At 45.6% G+C, this 16149-nt stretch overlaps 1 long non-coding RNA gene across 1 annotated transcript; it reads right to left on the reverse strand.

Moving 5' to 3' along the window:
* Positions 1–4068: 4068 nt before the first annotated feature.
* On the reverse strand, positions 4069–6878 carry LOC122448143. The gene is made up of 3 exons (XR_006271513.1): positions 6744–6878; positions 5982–6141; positions 4069–4171 (listed from the first exon to the last, which is right to left on the reverse strand). It is a non-coding gene; the product is annotated as an uncharacterized LOC122448143 (long non-coding RNA).
* Between the last annotated feature and the right edge of the window lie 9271 nt (positions 6879–16149).

Genomic DNA, 16149 nt, shown 5'->3' on the forward strand with positions numbered 1-16149 from the left:
GTAAGACGTGGAGAAAGCCTTAATGGAAATATTCATTCATGGAGGCCTTAAACAAATGTCCTCTGGGTACCTACTATGTATAAAGTTCTGGAAGTGTCCTTGTCCTGGAGGCAGGACAGACCAGAACGCTGGTTTCACAGAACTGACCTCTCCAAGGGTCAGACAACAGAACGGTCATCTCACATGTAATCAGGCAACACAGGCAGACAGGGCCTGCGGTGGGTGCTCTGAGAGTTCCCTGACCAAAGACTACTGAGGTATGAAGCTGTGTGTTCAGCAGTGTCTGACTCTTTGCGACCCCATGTACTGTAGCCCACCAGGTTGGTTACTCTGTCCATGGGATTTCCCAAGCAAGAATACTGGAGTGCGTTGCCACTGCCTTCGCCAGAGGATCTTCTGATGCAGGGATTGAACTTGAGCCTCCTGTATCTCCGGCACTGCAGGTGGTGTCTTTACCCGCTAAGCCCTGAAGGATGGGTAGGCATTAAATGAGCAAACAGGGGGTGGGAAGTGAATGGAATTGATTTACACAGGCTCACAAGAGTTGACTGGGAGATTTGAAGAAATTCTGTGATCAGTCGTTAAACACAGCCATTATTAAAAAAAAAAAAGCTATGAAACTGACAATTAAATGAATTACATTTAAAACAAAGAAAAGAAATGCCTCGAGCACTGCCCTGGATGTCACAACCCATGGGGCCTAGTGTATTCTTAATTCACTGGATGCCGAGGGTGATCACACCCCTCATTTCAAATGTCCCCTTCCCACTGAGAGCCCCCCAGAACCCCCAACAACTCCCTCTTCTCTGGTTGCTGTACTTCCCTCCATAATTTTTATCACTCCCTGCCACACTATATAACTGGTTTATTCATCTCCTGTCTTTACACTCCAAGGATGAATTCCATGAGAGTGAAGAGTTTTCTTCCTATTTCCCTTTCATTCCAGGTCTCTAGTTCTGGAACTGTCCTGGCGTATAGGAAGCCTAAATAAATATTAATATTTGTTGGATGAATGAATGCTGGGCTTTGAACACTTGTTATGAGCTGATAATTTTAGAGTCTATTTCCTTAGCCCTCACCCCTTCCCAGCTGCAGCCAGGGCAACAAGGTACACCCACTCCACCCTCTGTTCTGACTCGCAAGCTACAGCACCATCTGTATCCACTTGATGGTTGGGAGCCTACTCCATGGAAGGAGGAAAATTTACTTAATATTTAGAGAAAAGATATAAAGGCATGTTTTATTGGTATGAAATTGAAGGGAGAAATAAAAATCTTTCTCATTTGTTATCAACCATTTCCTCAAAAGTATTTACAATTAGAGTCAGTATGATTAAGACTTTGAGGATATCTTGGTACCCAAGGTTACCACTGAGAATATGAAATTATTCTGATCCAGTAGCAGGGCTAAGAGGTTGAACTGACTGATTATTGACACAAAACTATACCTGGAAATGTGTATCATTTGACTTTATCATTATTTTTCCCTTTCTTATAAAAATAGAATGCTTAGGCAGGAAGGTGGCTTATAATTATAGGTGCTAATTAATAGTCAAATACTTGAGAAACTGATACACATGTGTATAAGGAGTTCATTTTTTAATACCAGAGAAAATCTGTAATCTATGACTTGAACTTGAACCCCAGCTCTTCTTATGCAAGAAACTACAGATAAGATCCAAAAGTCTTTACAGAATTTTAAGGAAAAAAAGAGACAAATCAGAAGTGTAACAGAGTGGCTCCTAATGAACCCATCAATTGCTCTTTGACATCAGGAGTGTAGCTCCTCAGCTAGAAGCACAGTAATCACGTGTGCGGTCCTGGAGCAGCCTGCCAGGGTTCCAGTCCTGACTGTGCCACTGGCTTGCAGCCTCGGGGCTAGTGAATTAATCTCCTTCAGCCTCAGTCTGCTCATCTGTCAAATGGGCATAATGATATCACAGTTTGACCACTCCAAGAAGCCACCGAAATGCAGCATCATGAACCAGGAAGAAGAAAAAGATTGTAACTAATTATAAAACGGCCCACTGACTTGAAGACTTATAGGTACTTTAGAAATGTTTTGAGTTGCCACATAAAATACAGTATGTCCAGTTAAATTTAAAATTCAGATTAAAAATGAATAGTGCTTAGGATCAGTTTATCTTATTTGGAGCATACTACTTGGGATATGTCTATACAAAAAAAAAAAAAGAAAAAATATTGTTTATTCAGATTTCAAATGTAACTGGGATCCTGCAATTTATTTGCTAACTCGGGTAATTCTAGTTATAAAGGCCAAAAATGTATGTCCTAGACTGGGTGAAACGTGGTAGCATATGTTGCACTGGGAGACATGGGCTGCATGGATAAACAGGAGAAGCCTCAGCCCGGCGCCTGGCACACAGCGGCCCTCGGAAAGTGACAGGCAGTGCAAAGAGCCCGAACCACCAGCCTGCAGCCCCGGCAGGACCCTCGGTTCCTCCCCAGGCCTTGGCTCAGACCTTCTCGCCCTGAAAGAATCCAATATATTTATTCAGTGAAGAGAGGCTCCTTTTTCTTTCTGAATGAATGGAAAAATACCCCTTTAAAAAATTCAGTGAATGGGGAGTGTCCACTTTGTTTTTCACCCCCTTTCTGTACTGATTCCCCTGTTCTCAATGCTTTGAAATGCCCCCGAGTTGGGGGGAGTCTGTTCCGAGCGGCCTCTGAAGTCTGGAAGGAGAATCCTTTCAGATAAGCCCTGACCGAGCTCCTCGCCTCCACGGAGCCTGCACCCCTCCAGGAGCGCGTGGAGTCTCCACCTTCAAGATCTCAGGTGTCTGCCGCCAATTACACTTCCGCCCAGCTCCTGAAGCTGCTTAATTAGCCTAATTGCAGGGTTGCGGCAGCGGGCTGCCTGGGGAGGGGTGTTAACCCTGTATTTCCCGTGCACATTGCAGGTTCCCAGGACTCCCGGTGGTCCCTTTAGCCAAGTTTTCTTGCAGTGGCCAGAACCCACTACAGTTCGTTCGGAGTCCCATCTGTCTCAAAACAATACTAATGTAAAAATAATAGTAACATGTACGCACGGCCAAAAATTTTAAATAAGAAGTGGTATCAGTTGAATGCTATGTACAGTTCATTACATGTTTTACATAGATATATTCACCCATATGTCTAGTTCATTTATTTTGCACAAATGAAATTATACAATATATATGCATAGGTGACCTGCCTTGGTGGCTGAAAGGTACATCTTGTCTTTAATGTCTACACTTTAGAGTCAACTGTTCTTTCTTATAAAGCTACATCATAGTCAATAGGAGGGACATGTCATAATTCACTTAATGAGCTTCCTATTATGAAACACTTAGGTTGCTTCCAGATTTGTGCCAGGCATCCCCCCTGTCCCCGCCCCAATACCATGCAAAGAAACAAATGAAACATGGAAACATCCCTGATCTGGTGGTGGTACAGCTCCAGAGTGTTGTCTGGACCAATCAGAAGGCAGCAGGCAGTGAGAGGGAGCAGGGTCCTGGGGTTCCCCAGGGGAACCAGTGTTAACCCTTTAGCTGCTGGATCCTGGGACTCCCCAGATGGCCCCAGGGAGAGGCCAAGGCAACCTGGGGGGGGTGGACGGATGGGCTCGGGGAAGCAGCTTTTGACCATCAGTATAGAAACCCTCCTGTATCTTAACGTCAATGTCTCTCCTGGTCACCCTTGTTGACTGTCATCCCTGTCTGAGTGTATCCACAGATTTCTAGCTCTAGAATTCCTGGGCCAAACAGTACCAACACTTCCTCTAGATTATCAAACTTTATCCCTATTATCAAACTTTTCTTAGGAGTATTTTCTTGTGCGGAGTTTAAAAAATAATATTAATAGATGATTTATGAGAGCCAGGCACCTGACTGGCTACATCTGATAGCCTGCAATCTTCCCAAGAACACTACGCGGCTGGTATTTTTACCATACCCCTTTACAGGTGGGGAAACTGAGACTGATTTGAATCACATAGCAAGTCAGAGGTGATGCTGGGTTTCAAACCTGTTTCCATAGGACCCTGCAGGGGCCACCCCGTTGACTTTCTCCATCCTAAGGAGACATGAAGAGGAGAGGGACGCCCACAGTTCTGGCCTTGAGGGGTCGTGAGCTCACGCAGACACAACACACACCCAGGTGCAGATGGAGATAAGATGCTGTGATGAGAACTAAGGGGACAAAGAGATGAAAGAATGCAACAGATGTCAGGGTGCTGTCAACAGGAATCCACGGTTCACAGGGGAGCTCCCCATGATCGGCTACATGGACTTGCCCTCTTGGGGCCTTGGGTTCTTTATCAGGAAATGTGAACAATAACCCACTCTAGCAGGGCTGCAAAGGGAACCGAGTTAACCCACATGAAGGACTGTGGCCTGGCAGTTATTCTATGTGTAAGTACAAAGGCCCCTTCAAACTTTCAAGAACGTTAATTCTGTGATATCAGAAGGGGGAAGCCTGTCCTTTAAAGACTGACCATTCCGCCCAATAATGCCCTAGTCCTCCCAATAAACACTAAAAATTAAAAAAATCTCCCCAATGCTCTAAAGAATTTTTATTCACCATAAAAAAATCAAGATATTTAATTATTTATTTATTTATTTATTTTTTGCCACACTGCAAGGCTTGCAGTATCTTAGTTTCCCAACCAGGGATTGAACCCAGATCGCCTGCATTGGAAGCTCATAGTCCTAACTACTGGACCACCAGGTAATTCCCTACACTGATAGACTTTTTATATACTTTATCTATTTATTTTACTTCTTATATACTTGGTGCTGACACCAAATATTCCATCACAGGTATCAGTTTGATCTGGTTCTGCCTCCCTCCAGTCTGATCTTCCTACTATGGTCTATGAGGCTTGGACACAACGGGTACCATTTCATGCCTCGGATGGAAGGCCAGGAGTGGTTCTCTCTCCCCTCACTGTCTGAAGAGTGTCTGAAGTTGGTGTCTAAGATAGCCTAGGGAAGGAACACATTCCCAGGCCATCCTTTACCTGTTCCCCATTCCCTCTTGCACGGAAGTACAGAGTCTGCACATTCTGGATGGTCTCTGTTTTCACTCTCTTCTGTCTCTACTCCCTTTCTGCCAGACTCAGGGTCTCTGCTTGTCGCTGAAGAGTTGAGCCCACTTTGCTTGTTGAGCACAGTGATACCAAGGAAATCCAGCGTCACCTTCTCTGGGAAGCATCCCGTCTCCCTCCTGGTGGTCTGTCTCTGCTCCGCCAACCCTTGTAGTAACCATGATCTCTGAATGCACTGCCTTGTTTTTTGCCTGGTTATCTGTCCCCACCATGGTCTATGAACCTCTGAAGGCAGCCAGCCATGTTCTGTGAACCAACTACATATCTAACATCTACCACTCGTGTGGCACTGACATCCTTCACACTTAGTGAAGCGATGAACAAGTCTGGTAGGCCTTCACTTAAAGGAGCACCCAGGGCAGCATGTGTGTGTCTTCATCCTCCACGACCAGAGGTGGGCTGGGGGGTAAAGGAGGGACTGGGAATGTGCTCCTTCCCTAGCTGATCTCAGACGCCGGCTTCAGACACTCTCTGGGAGTCACGCAGTGTCCAGCGTTACTGCAACTCACTCCTAGCGTCAGGAGAGCTGGCTCCACCCCTGGAGTCCATGCTAAAAAAGACCTCGGGAAACAGGAATAATGTTAGTGATGAATACCGCACTGGCCTCCCCATAAGGTTCCCAGACCCTCCAAGTGTTTCACCCAGTTGCTAGTGAACAGAAACCAGTTTCAGCCACATTGCTCTGCACACAGCTTTCTTCTGAAGTTCTCACCCTCTACTTTAACAGGTGTGCTCACAGGTGTCTTATTTTTCAAGTATCTGATGCACTGTGAGACACTGACCTTGGCACTGATGGGCTTGGTAGGCAGAGACCATGGAGAAAGTTTTGTGGAAGTAGAGTTGGTTCGTGTGTGTGTGAGAGAGACAGAGCGGGTGAGAGCGAGCAAACACACCTGAGGAGGTAGAGCGGATGCAGGTTCATCTACAGAAGAGAGGACAAACCTCCGAGATGATTCTGGTTTGGGAGGCTCCTCAGCATCTCTCATGAGTGACCGTGGGTGTCAGGGTGGCGTCATCTTTCAAGCTGGGAGTGAGCAAATGTGTTTGGAGGGACTGGAAAGAGTGGAAAGAAGAGGCTGTATCAGAGCTGAGCTCTGGAAAAGAACCATAATCCCGATCTCACCACTGAGAGAGAGCCTGTGACAGCACGGTGGTGTATGTTTTTTGGAATTGTGTGTGTGTGTGTGATGCCATGTCGTACACACCCCTGCCCCACAGTTAAGTCAAGAACATTATGAGCATCCTTTCAAGTCATTAAGCATGCTTTTACACCTCGGTTCTTAGGGCTATCCAGTATTATATTTTCTATTTTACGTATGCTGTGTGTGCTCAGTTGCTCAGTCATGTCCGTCTCTGTGTGACCCCCATGGGCTGTGGCCCACCAGGCTCCTCTGTCCACGGGATTCTCCAGGCAAGATTACTGGAGTGGGTTTCCATGCCCTCCTCCAAGGGATCTTCCCGACCCAGGGACAGAACCTGCATCTCTTTACCTCTCCTGCATGGGCAGGGAGGTTCTTTATCACTGAGCCACCTGTTATGACAGGACTATAATGTATTTTTCCTTCATTGTGAGATATTTAGGTTTGAACCAGTAAACCGCATTAACAATTCCTGAGAAATAAAAATAGAATCCAGGTAAGAAAATAAAATCTAACCTTTTTTCTTCCTTATCCTTCGTGCTCAGTCTAGTTTCACTGGCTCGCAGGGGCCGCATGGAGAGGCCTCGCACCTGGAACCTCAGGCCCTTCGGCAGGGTGGCTGTGTGGGGAGCACTTCGCTAGACTCCCCGCCTCAATCAAGATGGCGGCGGGGGCTGTGGGCAGGGGCTGCACGCCAGACTCGGGTCCAGACCTCGCGAGAACTCCGCCCCCTCCCGGCTGCCAGTCAAAGGGCCGCGCACAGCCTGTTGGGAGAGCGCGTGCTCTGGAGCAGCAGCTCTCCCGGTCGTTTCTTTGGCGAAGATGCGACGCTTTCTTTTGCTTCTTAAGGCAACTGGGTCTCCTTCCATTGGCTCCAAGGACGCCGGGCGGGAGGGCACTTGCTGGCGCCCCACAAGGTAGGTAACAGGCCATTTTCTGTTGGTCACTATTTACTACAGTGCAGTTTGGCATTTAAAAATATCTAATTACCAAATTAGATGGTAATTTGGTAATTACCATGGCGGTGTGTGGGAAAAGGCTTAGTGAATACTGATGCTTTTTATTTCTTGCTCTTTTCATTGTCATCGTTGGTTCTTTTGGGAGTGTTGCTGTCTTGGCCCCGATCCCATGGGAAGTGTTTGGAGAGCAAAGACTGTTCCTCATTCTGATCTTGAGGTGCCCCGACATCAAGACGACACAGACCACATGGTGGGCACCCAGTCGGGGAGGTGAGGTGTGACGTGGCGCTGATGGGTACAGCACCTTGAGCGTTCATCACAGTTTGTTGCTGTTGTTGTTTCTAATTAAGACGTAGGTTATTGAGATGCTTTTTTTGTTAGTTTCTAATTAAGAGGTAGGTTATTGTTTGTTTGTTTGGGGTTTCTTTGGGGGCCACATTTCGAGGCATGTGGAATCTTAGTTCTCCTACCAGAGATCTAACCCAGATCCTTGGCAGTGAAAGTGGGGAGTCTTAACCACTGGATCACCAGAGAATTGCTGATAACTTTTTATTATGAATAGGTCTGCTTTAAAATGTGTTTATATCATAAATGGCTCTATGGATTTTCACCCACTTGAACAAGCCTGAGTGAACAACAACCAGATCGAGACCTAGACTATTCTAGAACCCCAGAAACTCCTCTGGTACCCCCTTGCATTCCACGCATTGTCTTCTGTTTGGTTCTGTATTGTTTTGCTTTGTGGTCACTGTAGGTGCTTTTGTTTTTCTTTCTTTTTTCAGGTTCAATCTTAGGAAGTGGAATCTTGCCTACAGCATTGGAAGGGCAAGCCCTCCTCATGGCAGAGGGAGGAGAGCTGTTGATGCAAATACAGAAAGGCGCAATTTTAATAATAACCAAAAAAATTAAGGCATTTAGAAGAGCTGATGAGATGCAGTTGGAGGGTAAGATCATTTACAAGAATGTCATCCTTTGAACCTCTTAGTTCAGACCTCTGCAGGAGAAAATTTATTCTTGGCATCGTCTGGCCCCCGTGTTTAGTAGTCAGTCATAGATTCATTTATTTTTCATTCTTCATTCATTCCACCAAGCAAATATGTTGATTGATTGCCTTCTTCAGGTCTTAGGCCAATTGTGTTGCTGGAGAGAGAGCAGGATTCAGAATTAATAAAGGCCCTGCCCTCAGGTACTGACAAATAAGTAAGAAAAGCATTGTTCTTGTGTTAGTCACTCAGTCCCATCCAACTCTTTGCAACTCCATGGACTGTAGCTCACCAGGCTCCTTCTCTGTTCATGGGATTTTCCAGGCAAGAATACTAGAGTGAGTTGCCATGCCCTCCTCCAGGGGATCTTCCCAATCCAGGGATTGAACCCAGGTCTCCTGCATTGCAGGCGGATTTTTTACTGTCTGAGCCATGGAGGAAGCCCAAGAAAAGCATATTACATGTCAAATGGGTGCAGTGCTACCTGGAGAGGACAGGGAACACCAGCAAGTAGCCCTGTTTTCTGCAGGCAGGCAGAGGAGGACCTCCTCCAAGGGAAGCCTTTGGAAGAGGCAGATCCAGGAATAGTGTTCCAGAAAGAAGCCCCAGCAAGGGCAGAGGCTCCAAGGCTTGAGCTACCAGGTGTATCTGAGGAGTGGGAAAGTGAAAGTCGCTCAGTCGTGTCTGATTCTTTGCGACCCCATGGATTGTAGCCTGCCAGGTTTCTCTGTCCATGGACTTCTCCAGGTAAGAATACTGTAGTGGGTAGCCGTTCCCTTCTCCAGGAGATCTTCCTGACCCAGGGATTGAACCCTGGGTCTCGATCGAACCCAGATCTCCCACACTGCAGGTGGATTCTTTACCACTAAGGAGTGGGAAGGAGACCCAAATGATTGAAGCCAGAGGATCAAGAGGAGGAGCCTGGATGTGAGGTTAGGTTGTGTTTTAGTTTTATTTTTTGTATTGAGTCTACTGTATGGCTAAGATTTCTCCTATGGGGCATGAAATATGATATCAGGATGTTCTAGGTGTGCCTTAAGTATGAGAGCACAAAGAGGAGTAACTGTGATTCCTTCTGGGGGCCTAAGTGTGTTTCACAGGTGGTGGAGGGGCGCGATGTGGAGGGCTTTGTGGGTGGTTGTGGTGACTCCATGTTTACTCTGCGGGCCATGGGAGCCTTGGGGGTTGGGAACATAAGATATACATGACCTGGACTAGATGACAAAGACCACGCTGACTGCCGTTGAGATGTTATGAGGGTGAGAAGGCAATCAGGAAAACCAGTTTGGAGGCTAGTTGGGCTTCCCTTGTAGCTCAGCTGGTAAAGAATCCGCCTGCAACTCTGACCTGGGTTTGATCCCTGGGTTGGGAAGATCCCCTGGAGAAGGGAAAGGCTACCCACTCCAGTATTCTGGCCTGGAGAATTCCATGGACTGTATAGTCCATGGGGTTGAAAAGAGTCAGACATGACTGAGTGACTTTCACTTCACTTCACTTCAACACTCCAGATAGGACCTTCCTGGTCCAGTGGCTAAGAGTCCAATGCAGAGGGCCCAGGTTTGATCCCTGGTCAGGGAACTAGATTCCACATGCCGCAATTAAGAGATCCTGCGTGCCACAGCTAAAACCCACTGCCACATCAATAAATATTAAAATAGACAAACAAACAAACAACACTCCAGAGGAGAGAAGATCCCCCTCCCTGTTATTTATTATTGTTTAACAGACCACCCCCAAACTTGTGTCTTAAAACAGCAATAGTTTATTATTTCTCATGGTTCTGGGGGCTGCTCAGGCAGTTCTTTCACATCACAAGTATCAGCTGGGTCCTATTTTCCTCCATCTTTGTAGGCCTGGTAATGTTTTTTTTAAACCGTTCACCCATATGCATTTGACCTTGTTGGGTGTGAGGTGTTTTTATGTTTCCATGAATATTCTCAAGCTTTGTTCTGGGATGCAGTTAAATGACCTGGAAATAGCTTGGTCCTTTCAGGTCTTGCTTTTAAGATTTGTTCAGCAAGATCAGAGCAGTGTTTAGCATCCAAGGCTCATTATTCGTTGCTACTGAGGCCAGACCCTTCCGAACATCCTGCCCATTGTCTGGAAATTGTGAGGGTGTCCAGTCTGGCTGAATGAGCTCTGGTGTCTGTGTGTGCTGCGCAGAGTTGCTTCAGGCGTGTCCAACTCTCTGCACCCCTATGGACTGTAGCCCTCCAGGCTCCTCTGTCCATGGGATTCTCCAGGCGAGAATATCAGGGGGGTTGCCATGCTCTCCTCCAGGGGATCTTCCCGACCCAGGGATTGAATCCGTGTTTCTGTGTCTCCTGCGTTGGCGGGCCGGTTCTTCACCACTGGCGTCACCACTCCAACCCAGGGTGGTTCTCTGTGAGGTCTCGTGAAGTTTCTTCTGGTGTGTGTGCTGGTAGTAGTCAGCCGATGCCTGCACATGGGTCCTTTGTCTCGAGTTCTGTCTCCCCACCGCACTCCTCTCTCTGGTACCCTGCCCTCTGAACTTGGCTGCTTCAGTCTCCCGGGCCTCTCAGCTCCACCTCTTCAGCTCAGAGTCCGTGCTGCTCCTCCTGGACCCTCCCTCTCCAAACATGTTGACTTTGACATGCTTCTTAACCATCCCAGTGGAGATTCCTTGAAATGTTTTCTGGAAAAATCCATTACAACAGCCCAGACTTCTCGGTTCAAGGTGAGTCAAAGACTCAGGTGCATCTCCTGTTATATTGTTTATCAAGTGATTGCCTTGACATTTGAGATCTGACTTTGGGCTCAGTCTGGTCGCTGTAACTCCTTCAATTCTTTCATGTATTGGTCTTTGATCTGGTTGATGAACCTCAAAACTTTAGCTTTGTTTCTCCCCTGTTCAGCTAAAGGAAAACATACTTTGGTGATTTTGGTTATTCCTTATTTTCAGCATAGATCACACTTCCCTGGTGATCCGGTGGTTAAGACTGTGCTCCCAATGCAGGGGGTCTGGGTTTGATCCCTGGTCAGGAAACTAGGGGCTTCCCAGGTGGTTCAGTTAGAGAATCTGCCTACCAGCACAGGAAACTTGGGTTTGATCTCTGGATTGGGAAGATCCCCTGGAGAAGGAAATGGCACTCCACTGTGGTATTCTTGCCTGGAGAATCCCATGGACAGAGGAGCCTTGTGGGCTATGGTCCATGGGGTCACAAAGAGTTGGGCAAGACTGAGCACAGAGCACGGGAACTAGACCCCACACACCACAACTGAAGAGTTTACATGCTGCCCTGAAGATCAACAGTCCTCTGCGCAGCAGCTGAGACCTGGTGCAGCCAGATAAGTAAATAAAAATAAATATTATTTAAAAATAATAATAAAATAAATATATTTGAAAGAGGCTTTGTTTTTAACTAGTGGACCTCAGTGCTATTTGTTAGTAGTAGGAGTTTCCACAGTGGCTCAGTGGTAAAGAATCTGTCTGCAGTGCAGGAGACCTGGGTTTGATGCCTGGGTCAGGAAGGTCCCTTGGAGGAGGGTATGGCTACCCACTCCAGCATTCTTGCCTGGAGAATCCCATGGACAGACAAGCCTGGCGGGCTACAGTCTATGGGGTTGCAAAGAGTTGGCCATGACTGAGTGACTGGCTTTGGTAAATGACATAGTCTTAAAAACATTGGTTAGAAAGTATTTAAGGTATTCTTATATCAGTCTCACTCACTTCTGCAGAAGCCAAGACTCTTGCTTGCAAATCATGGAAACCTCAAACTAGCATAAGCAAAAGTCCAAAAAGAAATCCCCTTACAAAATTGGAACTTGTAGGCTCACATAGCTCCAAAGCTTAGGAGGAAAAGCGGCAGGGCCTGATTCCAGCCAAGTCTTCGGAATTCTCTCCCTCTTCGTTCTGCTTGCCTCTCTCTGTCTTCATTCTCAGTCTGCTGGGTCCAAGTTTCTGTTGGCCTTAACGTTTTGATCTCAGAGAGAAACAGAGAACATGTTCCCCAATACCTCTGGCAAAAGTCCTGTGGGCAAGGGGAGTCCCAGTTGGCCAGGCGTGGGTCCCGTGCCCCTGCTTGGTGTGGGGTCAGGAGGAGGTCAGGGCCCAGGGCGATGGGACCAGAGGAGGTCTCTCGTCCCTGGCGGCACTGGTACACTGGGCCCTATAGCTCTTTGCCGGGGGCTGTCTGTGCGTCGTTGGACCTCTCGCAGTGCCCCAGCCTCTCTCCACTGGACACCAGGGCTCACCTCCCTCTATCCGTCGGATCACCGAAAAGTACCTCCAGATATTGCCAGACATCCCTCAGTGAGCAAAGTCACCCCCGTGGAGAACCGGTTCTCTGGAGGGAGAGTAGTTTTCTGTGGGAGGAGAAGCCGGGCTGGGAGGAGAGGCCTGCGACCCATCCCTGCGTGCTCTTTGAGCAGTAAGATAGGAGGAGGGGGACCGGTTGCTGGGATCTCCTAATGTACTGTGAGCCACGGATAGGTGTGATCTAGTGCGGTGCTTTAATTCTTACAGAATCATCTTGTGACAGGGTTTATAAAAATTCGGGGATATCTGTGAGCATGTTTGAGACGTATGAACGCTATAGCAGGATCAGAAAAAAAAAAAGAAACAGAAACTAAGGTTGAGGCATGGAACAAGATCTCTTTTATCTTATTGTATTTGTGTTTTGGCCCGTAGCTTATGGGATTTTAATTCCCCCACCAGTGATCAAACCCAGGCCCCGGGAAGTGGAAGAGCAGAGTCCTAACCACTGGGCCACCAGAGGATTCCCATACCAAGGTCTGTTTTGGCTCAGTCTTGCACCAGAGGCATGATCTTTCTTATTTATTTAACCTCCCTTAATCCTGGACTTTCTCCAGTGTAAAAGATAATTAATGATATCAGATGACAAAACAATGATATTATGTGAAAGTCCTGGATAAACTCTTAAGCGGCATGCAAATTGGAGGTATTATTTAAATGTATTCTTCAACTAATGGAACATGGAAGCTACTTGGGTGACTTGAGTTTTCAGAATAGTGCATCCATGTGCGTCTTCGTGGTTTATTCTGTGACTGTGGACCATTGTACTCTTTTTCTTATTCACTCTCTTTTTTCCCCCTCCCACTTTCCTTCTCTCCCTCCTTTCTCTCTCCTTTTTGGTTTGTTGGTTAATCTAGAGATGTCAGTGTTATAAGGAAGGGGACAGTTATTTTTTACTTTCTAGTATGTTCTAAGAGGCAAAAGAATTGCTCACCTCAGAATTAGGTTTCTTCTGTACTTGCTGCTCAAAAAAAGAAGAAGAAGAAGGAATAACGTTTCCAGTTCATTGAACTAACTGGTGGGTGTGAGCCCTAGAATGATCCTGTCCTTATGAAGGCAGACTTTTATGTCCCAACAGTGCATGGTGTGTGTGTTTTCAGCTTTCTGGCTCTGTTCCACCTTGGTAATAACCCAACGGGTTAATTCAGTGGGATTTAAGCTTCTGGTCTTTGTCTGAAAAAATCAGAAATTGCCAGAAAACGTTTGAACAAATCAATGGAACCCAGTTGTAGTCAAGGGTAGACTATATCCCAGAGACAAACGACCTAACCCCACGTCAGAGGCAGGGGCTAAATGATTCATCTCTGAAAGGAGTCTCATAGTCAGTGTTTACTTCCCAAGTGAAAGAGAGAAAATTCACTTCTTGATCTAAACCAGTTGTAGGAAAATTTCAGAGTGTCGTCTCTTGGAGCAAATATTGTTTGATTTTTGGATTAGATTTGTGACTTATTACACAAGACCGTCTTTTGAGTTTTGGGTTAAGAATGTCGTGTGTGTTCCTCTTCTGTTTGTAGAGACAGGCTTTCATGGGTGACGTTTCTTGTTGTGATCACTATCAGCGGGTCATTTTTCATATTCTTGTTTCAAATCTAACAATTGCTGAAATGAACACATACGTTTCTCAACCAGTAAAATATCTCCTAAAAGATGGCTTTCTTCTCAGAAGAAAGCTTTGGAAACTTGCAGAGAAAGTCACCATTCTTTAAGTCAGAGGCTACACTAATAATCACGATTTACATGTGAATAGTATAAACTACAGGAAATCAGAGAGAGAGAGGGAGGGAGGCAGAAGAAAATTTTATTATGTGCTTGGCTAGGAGTCTTCGAGTGTTTATAGTCTGGGAACGGATACTGTGAAAGCCTTTCTGTCGTTAGGGAGAGCCCACATTCCCACCGCACACCCCCATTCTCAGTCCTCGCTTTGGAGTCAAAATAGTGCCCTTCCTACGCTCGATAGGATTAGGGGAGATGTTGATGTTGTTTTTTTCTCCCCCCTTGGCATATTTCTACAGCTGGAAACTAAGGAAGCAAAGAGGCTGATTAATTGCCTTCTACCTAAGTACATTAATACTATCCTCTTTGCATCTTCCAACAGTTTCTGTTTTAAGGACCTGTTTCCTTTCTAATGAAATTTTGTTATGACCTTCTTGTGTGAATGCATCTTTCTGGGCCTTTTGGGGTTTCCTTTACCAGCATTGTTATCTCGACCGAAGAGCTTGTATCTGTGGACTGCTGCAGGCACGTGAATCGTGGGTAGGATAGAGATGAAATCTGTGTGAAAAATACAAACATACGTCATCAAACACACGTAGCTCTCCATTCATGGGGTATAGACTTGGTCTTTCCAGCTGCTTTTAAGTTTTGAAGGGCCAGTCAACAGAATAATAACCCAAATCATTCTTATTTTAGGGAATCTGAGAATTCTGGCCACAACCTAATTTTTAAAAGCATAACATATTAGTGATTAAAACAGATTTTTTCCCAGGACTTTTCTAGGTACCTCCTCCCTAAATGATGGCTCAGATGTATGAGTCAGTCTCAGGAGCTGACCATTAAGCCACTGGCCATGCTTCTATTTTTAAGAATCACTAGGAAAAACTGGAAGCAATTTTAGAAAATAAAGGAAATACTCTGTTCTTTTTTTTTTCTTGTGGGGGATGAGAAGAGACAGAGACTTTGATTCATGTATAGCCAAGATCTAGGCATAAAACAAATACAGTAGAACTCTTTCCTAAGTGGTGGTCACAGTCTTAATTCCCAGAGTCTGGTCTACATCAAGGTTTTGGTGTGTGGGGCTTGCTGTCAACCACAGGGTATGATCTGTGATGTATCCAGGGCTCCCTGAGTATGAAAGCAGGAACTCTGAAACTGTTTCATTGGAGTTGAATCCACTAAACAGCTCTTGAGTCATGTACACAATCTCATTGTTCTAATAGCAAACATTGTGTCCATTGTCAAGTGTAATTAAACTGCAGTGAACCTGTGGCTCCTCTGGGTGATGGAATCCATCCGCTAATAAACAGCTCTGTGAGTGCACACCTGACATTTTAAGGGCTTCCTGACGATCAAAGTTCAGCTACATTTTATAGTTTCAGGAGTTGCACTGCTTCAGTTTGTGTTTATTTTCATTTCCCTGGGGCAGAGCTCTCTAATCTGGGCCTAAGTTTTTATACCATACTTTGGAGAGGGCCTCAGATTACCTATCACAGTAATAGCAGCACTCTTAACATGGAAGATTTTATAAGTGATTCTGCCCCGTTGAACCACTACTGTGCATTTATTCTGTAGATGCAGGAAACACAGTTATTGTTTGGAATAGAACTAGGCCCTGGGGACCTGAGGCTCTAATTGTCCCCAGCCCCATCATCATCATCCATGGGTTTTATTTTATCAGAATTAAATAAAAATGAATGATGTGGTTGTCAATAGCTATAGGGAAAGGAAAATCTATTTGTAAGATCTTTACTACTTGTGCCTAAATAAGAGTGTTCTCTGATTATTTGTGACTGTTTATAAGAGAAAATCTTTATTCTTGGCTGCTAAGTCTGGAAGTCATTCATTTGAGGAGGCACAAAATATTTTACCTGTTTTTATTCCCTCAGTTTTCCTATGAGTATTCATTCAATGTTTTGACAGATAATACAGTGAAAGAGCAGGTTCTATGAAGTTCTTTTTGGAATCAAGCTTTGTCTCCTTCTTTGGAT

Source organism: Cervus canadensis, chromosome 10 (assembly GCF_019320065.1).
Source record: "Cervus canadensis isolate Bull #8, Minnesota chromosome 10, ASM1932006v1, whole genome shotgun sequence".
Taxonomy (NCBI): domain Eukaryota; kingdom Metazoa; phylum Chordata; class Mammalia; order Artiodactyla; family Cervidae; genus Cervus; species Cervus canadensis.